This window comes from Plectrocnemia conspersa, unplaced genomic scaffold, assembly GCF_051122295.1.
Source record: "Plectrocnemia conspersa isolate PC_06_02 unplaced genomic scaffold, ASM5112229v1 ptg000008l, whole genome shotgun sequence".
NCBI lineage: Eukaryota > Metazoa > Arthropoda > Insecta > Trichoptera > Polycentropodidae > Plectrocnemia > Plectrocnemia conspersa.
In genome coordinates, this window is record NW_028277172.1 from 3,733,779 (window position 1) to 3,746,685 (window position 12,907).

At 30.6% G+C, this 12,907-nt stretch overlaps 1 protein-coding gene across 34 annotated transcripts in view; it reads right to left on the reverse strand.

Annotated features, from left to right (window-relative positions):
* Mef2 (myocyte enhancer factor 2) overlaps positions 1–12,907 on the reverse strand; it is a 268,497-nt gene that overhangs the window by 241,636 nt on the left and 13,954 nt on the right. For 20 of the 34 annotated variants that reach the window (XM_088190474.1, XM_088190455.1, XM_088190466.1 and 17 more), the window contains exon 2: positions 5,271–5,340. The exons of 6 other annotated variants lie outside the window; for them this stretch is intronic. The gene's annotated coding sequence lies outside the window, so the exon portion shown is untranslated. Of the gene's footprint in view, positions 1–178; positions 581–5,270; positions 5,341–12,433; positions 12,750–12,907 lie in introns of those variants that run through there. 8 more of the 34 variants (XM_088190462.1, XM_088190444.1, XM_088190489.1 and 5 more) reach the window with 4 other exon arrangements.

The window sequence follows — 12,907 nt, forward strand, 5'->3', positions numbered from 1 at the left end:
ATTTTTACTGTTTTTTTTATAACATAATTATTTTCGTATGAACTCGTTTAATATTCGGTATATGCACTGTTTGTAATTAAATAAGCGGGTTGTAAATCCGAATGGATATGATAAAGCAGGCAAATATAATTGTCGGAAAATCTTGTAGCAGTTTATTTTATAAATATATATAAATTACCTCAGTTGGATTTAAAATGGCAGGTGTAGAAGAGTTTTTGCTGGCGTGTCTAGTTGTATTATTGTCGGCTATGGATTGTCGTGATGTTAATGTCTCTTGTCATCTGCGTCACTCACCGCATCTTTACTTCTGAGATTAAGAGTCCCATCATTTATAATGCTAGTTCTAAACATATGATAATGTTTTCGAGACAATTAGATTGCTTCTTAGATAAAAAAAAAATAGTATTATTCGCAAAATAGAATATGTATATTGTCTAGTGCTCGTTTTTTCCAAACAAAGAGTAATTTACTGACGGTGCTTAGCGTCTCACGGCATTTTTCTTTTAATGTTGTGTTACATTCTGTGTGTGGCCTGACTTTCAAGATGGTTTGATCTCTCTTTTCGTTAGTTTTGTTTGCCCTATAATTGCAATAATTTATATTAAAAAACGATTGTTAAAATAAGATATCAATATAATGTACTACATATCTCTTAAATAAGTTAAATTTGTACTTTAAGACAAAAAACTTAGAGACTTATTGCCCGATGTTTGTCAAAAAATGATTGCTAAATGACAACCGTCATAACGATGTCCAGAAAAGAAGCAAAAATGTGTGATAAATATTTTAACAAATGACAGTAAATTTAATTTAATATGCTAAACCTATTTCATGTTAACTCATATTAAAAAATAAACACGTCTATACATAATCAGAAAAATAATTTAAGAATTTAGTTAAACTTTTGACATAAATGTTAAAAATAAATTTTATAGATAATTTCCGCACATGGTTGAAATATTTTTAATGGTAGAAGTTATAATGAGAACAGAATCAGTTATTATTTATTGTTGCCATAATCTTCAATTGAATAAATAATCTGTGGAAATTTATAAAGAAAAGATAAAAAAGAGAATATTACAAAGCAAAAAAATCATAGTAAAAAGTATTTGCTATTACAATAAAAATGTAACAGTCTAAATATTAACACGTCATTTTCAGCATTATGTAAGGTTATTTTGTAAATAGTTACACGATAAAAATATTGTATCAAAACAAATACATAACCGTTTATGGTAGGCTTCAGTATTATATACTATATTGTTTTTGATATATTTATGACGTCTTACGAGAAAAACTTATTAATCACATTACGTGTTTAATATTTTTATTATTTACTTGCAAATGCGTCAATTTTTTTAATTAACACGACCCTGTGAAGCCAATCGTATTAATTTACTTTTCCAAAGTACAACCCTTCTCGAGTGTTATGCGCAATATTTTCAAACAATGCGACTTTAATTAAATGCCGTCGGTGACTTTTAAAGGTACGATATTATAAATCAAATTAATAAAATTTAGCGCCACAAGTTAACTGTGTAGTTAATTAAGTTGCGTAAATAACTCTTTACGTTAAAATGAGTCGTAATGCAAATTCATTTTTTTGAAAATATATTATGCGATCAAAAAAGACTCTTTAAAAAGTCGTATCTTTCATTTAATAATTTACCCATTGGGTTCCATCCAAAATGGATCCGCAATAAATTCAATCAAGACTATATCGAGACCTTGCAAATTTTCAGGAAACAATATAAAGTCTGAAATATTAAGTAATATAAGGATTTTGCCGATGGAAAATAAAATATACATCCTACTCAGCCCCCACGATAGAAAACGATAAAACACTCTTTGGTAGAGTATGCGTGGGTTGGATCATAGAAACTTATTCGCAAGGGATGAGGGTTAAAAAAATATTGTTTTTTTACCACTGTTTTAATCAAGGATATATGTATACATATTCTAATGTATTTTTATAAAATTATGAAGAAGATAAAAATACAGTTTGAGAGTTGAATACAGGTTCAAAACACTTTGAAATACGTGAACAAATTTATTTTGTTAAAGGTGAAAATCAATTTATGTTTTTAAATATGAAAATTACACTGTTCAATAAGATCTTGGACACAAAGGTAAGATACATCTAATTGTATTCAAAATTATAGAATGTATCATTTTTATTTTTCATGTGTGAGGCAATATAAATTATTTTTTAATATTGCTTTGAAAAAATATATATCTGTGATTGATTATAATAAACTATAATACATAAAATAATTTAACTTCATTTTAAGCTTAGTTTTCATCTCTATATTATATTCTAATCAAAATAAAAATTAAAAAAAATAGTCTACTGCTCTAATTGGTATTTTCTATAGAAATGCTTTTCATTAAAATGCATTATTATATTACAATATTTTAACAAATAAAAATGATAGGTAAACCGTATTTTTTATCGAATAACACAAATCTATAATATAAGCAAAATAATTTATTAAATTCACAAAAATCCCTATATAGCACATATTAACATAATTTTTTTAGAAATTTCTCTGGCTCGAATGTAATCTGTATATAATGTACTGTTTTGCAAGTTACTATCCAAATGAGAACGATATGAAATTCAGATTAGATGTAAATTCAATGTAAAATAACAGAACCTAGCACTCACGTTACATACAATTGTGTCTGAGCTCGTCTCGTAACATTCACACACACGTGTGTAATGTCATAGGTATATAATAGTAGATAGGTAGACATTGTGACTTAAAATGTCTATTTTCCATCTCCCTATTCAATTCCATCCAAGGAGAATGACGTTTTGGAAGATCGGAAATTAAATTTCGGTACTTTGGTACACACAAGAAATAATAAATACGATTGCTTGGAATTGTAATATTTTTTTAATTATATTGTCTTGAATCAATATCAGATTTGTCCATTTGTTAAGTTGCTCTTACTATATATGTAGAAATATAGAGATTAATTAACAACACGTCCGTGATTCAAAAAAAAAATGATTATGCAATTTTTAAGGCTAAAGCATTAATTATAAATAGTGACAATTAGGATTTGTGGAGAAAAAAAATAAAAGCTACATAAATTTATTCAAACTACAATTACTTTATAAAATTCATAACCCCAGATATTATAAAATTATGGCAAACACTAATGCTTGCACTTTATTCTCTGGAAGTTGTCCGAACCGAAGTTCAAATTTCATATTCCGTCCGGACGGCGGGTGTGAATGACGTCCTCACGGCGGCTGCTGTCATGTACAGCTGGCATATTTGCGCGCGATCGAAAAATGTGCCAAATAATCGCAATTTTTAAATTGTTAGATTATTAAAATTACGCTACTGATAATTATAAAAGTTTGTGTGGGTACTCAACAATATAATATCAGTGAAAACATTTCGGTCGTAAATATTCAATGTACCCAAAATTTTTGTCGGCTTCTGCAAAATGCCATAAGGCATCAAAATAATATTTCAGAATACGAACACCACATCTGTGACTATCCTAGAATTTGTCGTCATCGATTCTAAATAAAAATTCGTTATGGTGTGACATTTATATAAACCGATATAAGAAAATTCATAAGGATATTCGAAACGATTTTTTTAACAAAATCAAGTATCACTAATTATTTTTTAATTATTGAATTTTATATGAAAAAAAAATAATAACGATATCTGTTAGAAGAATATACCATCAAAAATATAATTAATTTTTTTTGGTGCCCTAAAATATTCAAATATGTCAGTAAGAGTCTGTTAAAGTCCCCGATAAGCATGTGGTATTATAACTTGACCACGTGACCACGATGCAGCGCTCGTCATGCGTGTTGACTATAGGACACCTACGCGCATACTGAAATTGAACAGAGTTACTCGTTCTATCTCAGTTTGCGAAAAACCATATCATTATCTCTCTCACTGTCGTCACTTAACACGCGAGAGAGCGAAAGGGGAAGTATCTCACCGCTCGCGCTTGAAAGAGCAGCTCCGACTTCGGTTCTTTTGACTTTGGTCCGTTTGCCGACAAAGTTCGGAAACGCCCAAAGCTGGCCAAGTCGACTGAACTACCGCCAGTTTACCTCCCGTTCTCGGTAGCCTCGGACAACTTCCGAGAGATTTTAGAGCGAGCAGAACCAAACTCGACCGAAGTAACCCACTACATTCTCCGTCCTTGACCAACCTAGGCCAACTTCCAGAGAGTGTAGTGCAGGTATAAGACAAAGTTCATAAAATACATAATATAAAGGAAAAAAATTGCTTCTTTAATAGTAGTCAATTTGTCTACAACATTTTTTTTCTAAATAATTACTCTAGTGATAAGGATAATATACATAAATCGGATTCATATTATTTGATTCATATGCTTTACTATGATATACAACAAGTGTACCTACATATTATTTTATTATGTGAATGTTTCATAATTATGATAAAATACTAATAAAAAGTTTTTATTTTGTTATATACACTTTTATCAAATAAGATAACGGTGATGTACTCTCAGTGTACATCACAGTTTTTTGCACTAATTTTGTGCTAACTCTTTGATTAGTGACTTAATTTTGAAACATATATGTTCATCATGGAAGTGAGTTAATTTAAAGAATAAAAAATTAAAGATTATTAAAAAAAACAATTATTATATTGTGTTTACATGGCTAATTATGAAAAAAAAGTAGTGTTAGTCGACATTTTATTTTCAAGTTTTATACACTTTCACTTTATTTTGGGTATATTGTTAACCACAATAAACAAATTCAGTGGTTCTCAACATTTTATTAAATGTATATCTTAAGAATAAAAAAATATATTATTTATGTGTTGTCTAAAAATAATAATAAGAAGAAGATTATAAACATATCATGTTAAAACAGGCGTGGAGTAGCGTGGCCGTACCAGTACGGCCATACCACATCTGAGTGCCGCCATACAGGTACGGCCATACTGTTTAAAGGGCTAATAATGATTGTATTACATTCAAAAATAATATGTTAAGTAAGCAAGAACTTTTCAGAACGCCGTTCCGAAATAGTATTTTGAAACGAAACTTTACTCTGATTTAAAAACATTAAAACATTTCTACCTGTTTTAAAGCTTATTAATTTATCATTTAATACTGCGAATATTAAGAACGAAGCAAACTATTTTTGCCTAAATTTCTTAACCCTGCAATATTTATAAACCGGTACTTTCTTAAATAACAAACAAAGTCAGAATGATCTATTCTTATGCTATTTATTATGTTGCACTTACCTTTAACCCTTTAAACGCCAGCGACGTAGTGAGTCACCCGTTATTTCTTTTCACGCGTCAGTATCGTTATCTGAAAATAAATATAAAATACTTAGTATACTGATAAATGAAAATAATATTATAATATTTAATAATTTAAAAAATGTAAATAATTAAAATAATATTTATTTAAAAAAAATAAATCAAAAAGTGACTCACCGGTGAGTCGCTTGCGTTTAAATGGTTAAAGGCTTCATATTATTCGTATTTAAGATGCGGTGGTGCAGGTGTGAAGATGTGTCAGAAGTAATTTTATTTTAGATAAGTAAAGTTGTTATCCTTAATATTAATATTTTTATTATTACATATCTGGCCCTCATGATATGTCACATTTTTTTAATGCATCATAATTAAAAAATAGTTATGGTGCGCATCTAAAATAGATGAGCACCATACCATATGGTCGCAACGACCAAGAATAAGGGACGCGATCACGACTCAGAAATTTAACAGGATTTATATGTCACATTACTATTCAAATATATTATAACTATAAATATAGTACATCTGATGCATCAATTCGCTATCGAGTGACCCAAATTACGACAGGCACTGTTGAGATGTCACCCTAAATTATAATGCATGAATCTATTTCCATTTTAGTTTTGCTTTTTTGTGACATGTAAAAGCGGAATTTTACCACGATCAGTCGGTCTAGTTTTGCGGCGCAAGTCCTCTAACTTTAACTGCCTAATTGCTTAATGCAACCGACCTGAAAGCGTTCCTGTGTTTTTGAAAGTCCAAATCAGAGAGTCTCAATTATGAATGTAGTCGGCCTGTCGGCCGACTGTCTGACAGTCAGCTATATTCCAAATTAACCCTAAAAGCTATGCGATAATAAATGCATATCGACCTGAATGACAGTTTTACAAAACTGACTTTGCCCATTTACCGAATTAAAGGCAGCGAGTGCAGCTATTTTCATCCGGCAAAAATGGGCTTAAAAAATGTGTATGAAATAATGGCATACGTTTATAAAACTTTTAAAAAATTCAAACCATACAAAGCTTTTGAGTGATGGCTTTACATTCGTGTTCTAAATTAAGATAAAAATAACAATGGCAATAACAATAAAATTTAAATCACAAGGTTTTAAAAATTATGTATTAGCTATATTAGCATTAGGTATAAAATGTTTTATGTTTATAGCATACATAAAACTATTATTTTTTATTGGCGAGTAATGATAAGATTAAAAGTGCGAGGGATTGAATTATAGCTTTATTGAAGATAAGGGAATTTTTATCAAGCCAATAATTGTACTCGAAAGGTCAATGGTGAGTCTTAATAATAATGTATACGATCATAACATATAACAATTCGTTTACATAAATACAAATTTCCAACGTAAACAGTACGATTTAGTATACGTCAAACCACTTTGAAGCAAAAGTGATATACACGCACATTATAAACCGACAAATGTATGTAATATGAAAATAAATACCTATAAATAGATTGCCAATATATTGAAAGTATCTCCGTGTTACAAAAAAACACTGGTAATATCGTACCAGACGAAAAATCAACAGAAGAATGTAGTAACAAATAAATTTTAAATATTAATTCTCGACTATTTATAATATAATATATAATTCAAAATATAAATATCATACAGGTTTGGCCATAACAATAAATGTATTACATCTTAAAAAATAGTAAAAATTATTAATTATTGCTCTCTTTGTATATAATATATATGTAGTTTAGCTTTGTCTCTTTTGAGCTTGATGCGACCTCTCCCCTTTGGAGATGGCCGTCTTTTCTTCTCGAAGGACGCCTCGAACTATTGAAATGCTTTATTATCAGAGTTTACATCCTCAGAATCCTTGCTGACGCACGACCACACGCCGTGACAGCCGAAGAGCCGTCAGGTAATTTTCACACAGAAAAACCACGCACGGCCATAACACACTTTTATTCGGCCATGCATAAATATGTGTAAAAATTGTTGGAACAGAGCTTTCTAAAGCTTTCACAGTCAGTATGGTTCTTTTATTGTGCATTTTAGTTATGCTCTCGATTTTTTTTTTGCTAATATTTTGTTGATACACTAGATAAGTATCATGGTGCTTCTCTTTTCATAAATGTTATGTTCCTTATTCACGATCAGAGCATATTAAAAATAATAGTATATGATGAAATGATCAAGGATACAAAACAGATGAGAGCAAAAGAGACAAAGCTAAGCTACATATATGTAATATATAAAATTATACTAATCATATTACGACTATTTTTAAAGTAATGATATTTTTATCTCATAATAAAATTATGTACACATTTCCTGTGTGTATTTCGGTGTCGAAATTCGCACTTGGTTTTCCGTTTCGCTTTAATGAAATTACCACCGATTCCCAAACGTGCAAGAGCTCGGATATAATACACACAGCCTCCGCTTCTCTGCCCGAATCGCAAATTAGGCCCCCGCCATATACATATATTCGTAAAATTAAGTATTTAGGCTGGTGCGGTTAGTTGCTGTAATATTCAGCCACAAGGAAGGTTCTGTGTGTAACTCTTGGAGCAATAATGAATTTTCCCTTTCCGGCCGTGGGCGGATTCCCATATCAAAAGGCTGTTATTTGACCCACACTTTTCCGAATATAATATGACACGTGTCTCGCTTTGTAGACATTGAGCTTTACTGAGATTGCCTAGATTTCAAAACGAGAGACGTATGGAAAAATTCGCTTTATTACACATGTTAAATATATACACAATTCATACCTTTAAAGGTCACGTGCTAACATTTTCAAATTAACCTGTATTTGTATAAGTTTTAATTAAAATAACAACGCTTTATAATTAAGACGAGGATTAAAGTGTTAAACAAATATTTAATAAAATTGACGCACCGAGCGTGAGAAACAGACGTTTCTCACGCTCATATTAGAAGTCCTTTATAAAATTTATCAGTGCAGATCCAAAAAAAATCGTGTAGAGGAGAAACTGTTTCGATTGCAAAATCCTTTTTTTTATGTAAAGTCTAGCGCGGACCGGTTATGTATCATATAACAAAAGACATTACTTTGCGCTTATTAAATCAAGCTTCAACTTGTATAACTATTAATTAATCCTACCATTTAAAAGTGGGCGAGCCCTAAGTTTCCCTCAGGCTGACCATGTGTGTAAAAAAATTCAAAGCCTAAAACCGACAATTCTGATCTAACTTCAACTTAATGCGTTCGTATAAACTCAAACTAATAAAAGTCTCTGATTAACGACAGGCGAATAAAACATATTTTGACTTACAATTAAGTAAATTTATAATACAAAAAGCAAAGACATACAGATTAAAATTCCTAAGTACATTTAAAAATATGGTAATTACGTAGTGTAACACATAGAGTGAAAGTTTATGGCACGTATTTGAATTACTAAAAAATTATATATTTGCAACGCAGTTTTATTTGTATCAGTAACTGTTTATTTTCACGAAAAATGGTTTTGTCAGTTTAAGTTTTTATTGCAATTTGTATGCATAAAGATCATATTTTTAAAGCCTAAGAATATCCAATATTATATATTTTTTATGTTAAAAATAAAATAAAAAATTTAGCATGGTTACAAAATGTCAAAAATAAAAAAACGAGTTGCTGACATTTTATTAGTTTATATAGTATTTTTATTTATAATAAACTAATACGTGTCGGATTTAGAATACTCGACATTTAACCTACAGGTTTAAATGAAATTGACGCACTGAGCGTGAGAAACAAACCATAATAGTTTTATAGTCCAGATTCACAAATATTTGTTTTATGTAACGCTCAGTGGGAACCGACCATAAATTTTAAGGAATTGTGCTCTATAATAACAGGTCGCGATATTACCGCCTCAATATTTAACGGCGGTTCCAAATATGCTTCAACTTGTTTTAACTCCACGCAACGGGCACTAGAATTTTTTATAAGTAAAAGCTGTGAGTTACAGCTAATGTAAATACACTCCCAAAGCATCGTAATTAGTCGTGGCAGGAAAAAGTAGGCGAGCCCTAAGCTTCCCTCCTCATAAAAACATATACACTGGGCTTTTAACGGACAATTCTGACAACAACGTCAAGAACTTGAACCAAAACTCTCCAACTTAAGCTCACTGATAAACGATAGTCAAAGAATATCACGTCTTCTCACAATATATTAAATTTAATAGACAAAAAGCGTGGTCCTAGAGAGTAAAATGCCTATGCACATTTAATAACGAGTTAACTACGTAGTTTACTACAAAAAAATCTGGCACGTGATCTATTTACAATATAAATCGATAAATTTGCACACTACTGACTGTGGCACAGAAATTGTTTTGGTCAGTTTATTTATAGAACATATTTGAGACTTATAGATTTTCATTGCAATTTTCATGAAGAATGATCAGAATGTCAAATCACTGGAATATATTACGAGCCTAAGAATTAACCAAAAATATAAATGTACGAATTCAAAAAAGTCTAGTATTGTAAAAAATGTTCTAAATATAAAATAAAACGAATGGATGACGTTTTACTATTTATTTTTATTTATAATATACTATGTAATATCGGATCCATCAACTAGACTACTTGGCAGGTACCTAATAATGCTTTTAATGAAATTGACGCACTGAGCGTGAGAAGCAAACTCTCTTACGTACTAAAAATCGCAGGCATGCCTTAAAGAAAAACTATCAATTTGCCATTGCTAGATTATTTAAACAACTAAACGTTTTGGGGATGCCATTTCAAGTTACTTTTCCTCGTTTCTCAAATTATAAAACTGTTGTACTACTTGTTATACAAAAATTAGACTAAAACTATGAAAATCACATAAAAGTAAGCTTTAAAGCTCTACGATGAACGCCTTTTCGCGTGGAAGTTAATAATTCAATCACCGTAGGTACCGCCCTTTGTGTGTTACTTCCTACAGTGTTTCTTTTTTAACATTTCTCCATAACGTGATTTAGTCCAAAGGTCATTCTAGATTGGCTCACCAGCCGGCAAAATGCATTTTACACCGAATTTGCATTTTTCTGCAATGTAACACGACAAACCGCAACCTTTCGATCGGTCGAAACACGCAAACGGTTGTCGATCGCTATACTTGTATACCTATAGTAAAAGCACACAATATTGCAGTGACGTTTTGCTGTAAACAAGCCGGTTGTGTAATCGTTTTGAAATTTGCGTGACAGTTGCTCAGAGCAATCGCAAATATGTGCATTCGGTAATTGTTGCAATTTTTCGGTTAGTGTCGTTGTCGATGTTGTATAATAATATTAGCGATTTCCACTTGTGTACATATATAAATATGTATTTAAATTGCAGAAATAAACTTTGAGTGAAAACTAAGATGATACATACATTTTTTTAGAAATGAGATAAATTTATTATAATATAATTGCAAAATAAATGTATTTGTCACGCTGACGTACATGACGATCGGAGATTTGGACGCATTAGGTAAATGCTTTTTTTTAAATCAGATATATTTAATATAATTTTATGGATGAATAGTAGAAAGTTTAATTAAAATTGCGTTAATACGTCATCAATACAAAATTAAATTAAGTAAATAATAAGTTTAGAAAAACATATTTTTTTAAGTGCAACGACAGATGTTTTTACAAAACTATGAATAATAACAAATATTTATTTATAAAACATGTTAAGAAATGCATATGACAATACGATCACAATTTGTTTCTTTAAATGTCAATATTAAAATTTATTTATTGAATAATAACCAATGCAAAAAAACACTGAATTTTTCAATTTAAAAAGCCCTTTTAAATTACGTTAATTTATAATTTTAATTTCACTTTCTAGTTTATCATTATATTAAATTAGTAACAAAAATAAATAATTAAAGTGTGCGATAAAACAATGTAGAATCTATTAACATTATTTCTTAGACGTAGAAGTGTCATAAATAATCATCTTTATTTTAAACTAGTTTCTCAAAATGTATACATGACCTAATTTATATTTTTAATTAAGTATTTATTGTACCTTAAAGTAAGGACAGATTATTTGACATTTTAATCAAAAATATGTTCCAAAAATTTAAAAAAAATTGTTGATCATATGCCACTGATGATTTACTAGTTTATTTTTATTTTTAATATAGTAATATTAAAATATCCACTTTACCAGTGCTTGGTGAATCACAGATTGTATGCGAGAGAATTTTGATGGTCTGCGGAAAATTTTTCGTGTTTATTCAAATGTTTTATTATATTATTATTCATTTTTTTTTTCATGTTCATTAAAAACCTTAACCTATAATATATTCAGTGATAGCGATCAAATTATTAATTAGCTGTAAAATAATATGAGCTTCCAAGATCTCTTGTCTGAAGACGATTACAAAAAAAAACATTTAATAATTGCTAATTATTTCTTAATAAAATTGTGTCATCAGTGTAAATCAACAAATCAAAAGCAGACCATTTATTCGTGAGAAACCTTAACAGCGTAATAAAGCAATTTTTATCAATATTTACAACTTGCAAAATAAATGTATCTGCACGCTGACGTACATGACGATCGGAGATTTGGACGCATTAGGTAAATGCATTTTTAAAATTGAGCATAAACACAGGTCAATTAGTGTCTTTACAGATACACATGAAAACTGTACATCGCATAGCATCGCTTGGAGAAAGTTGGACATTTTTTACTCGTTGAATGGATTTCTAACAGGGCCCAAATTCGGCATTTCTGAGAACATTGTCAAAAACTTCAATGAACAAGAGAAGCTACCGACCTACGTCAGGCAGAATTTTTTCAGAAAGCAGTAGCTTCCCTCTTCACGTCAACCCTGGTTCAGCTCGACGTCCGGAATTCAGAGTTTAACCTGTTTCGGAGACGACTGGATTTTTCGTATGCAGACACGGAAGTAAGTCTTCACTTCCGTACAACTTAATAATAATGTTACTTAGTGTTTCGCAATATCAATTGTGTTGTATTTTAGTAATGTACTGTTTTAGATCAATACAACAGTTTTAGTTTAGAATTGTGTTTTGTATTTATATTCATAGTTACGAGCTCCTTGTTTATAAGACCTTATATATATATGGATATGATATACGAATCTCTTAATAACTAAAATATTATTAAGCACTAAACATAGATATGAATCACAAACCTGAAATTAGTTCATTGTTATAATATTCCACTCTGTTCACAAGTATTGTCTTGCTTTCATCAATTCACCATTTTGTCGCTTAACTCACTACCAATAACACAAATAGTTACACTGTTAGACACATTGACAAAAGGTTCAATATTGTACTGCGAATGTATTTATCAACTCAATCACAGATTTGCCTTGCAGCTCGAGAGTAACCATGACTCTTCGAGATTTCAAAGCGATTCGACCATCGCCAAAACCACAATGGCGCCATTAACCGACTATATTCTACCAGGAAACTATACTGAGAATGCCTTCACGGTTGGCGAACGAATGACCACCGAAAAGTCACGAGCGAAGGCCGTCGAGCTGTCGTGTGTGCAAAAGAAGGAAGACAACCAGCAAGAAAACCAGCAGCTAGGAATGCAGTTGAGCAGAGTGGAAATCGAAAGTGCTCTCGCGTGAGATGCACCGAGCATCAGCCAGAAT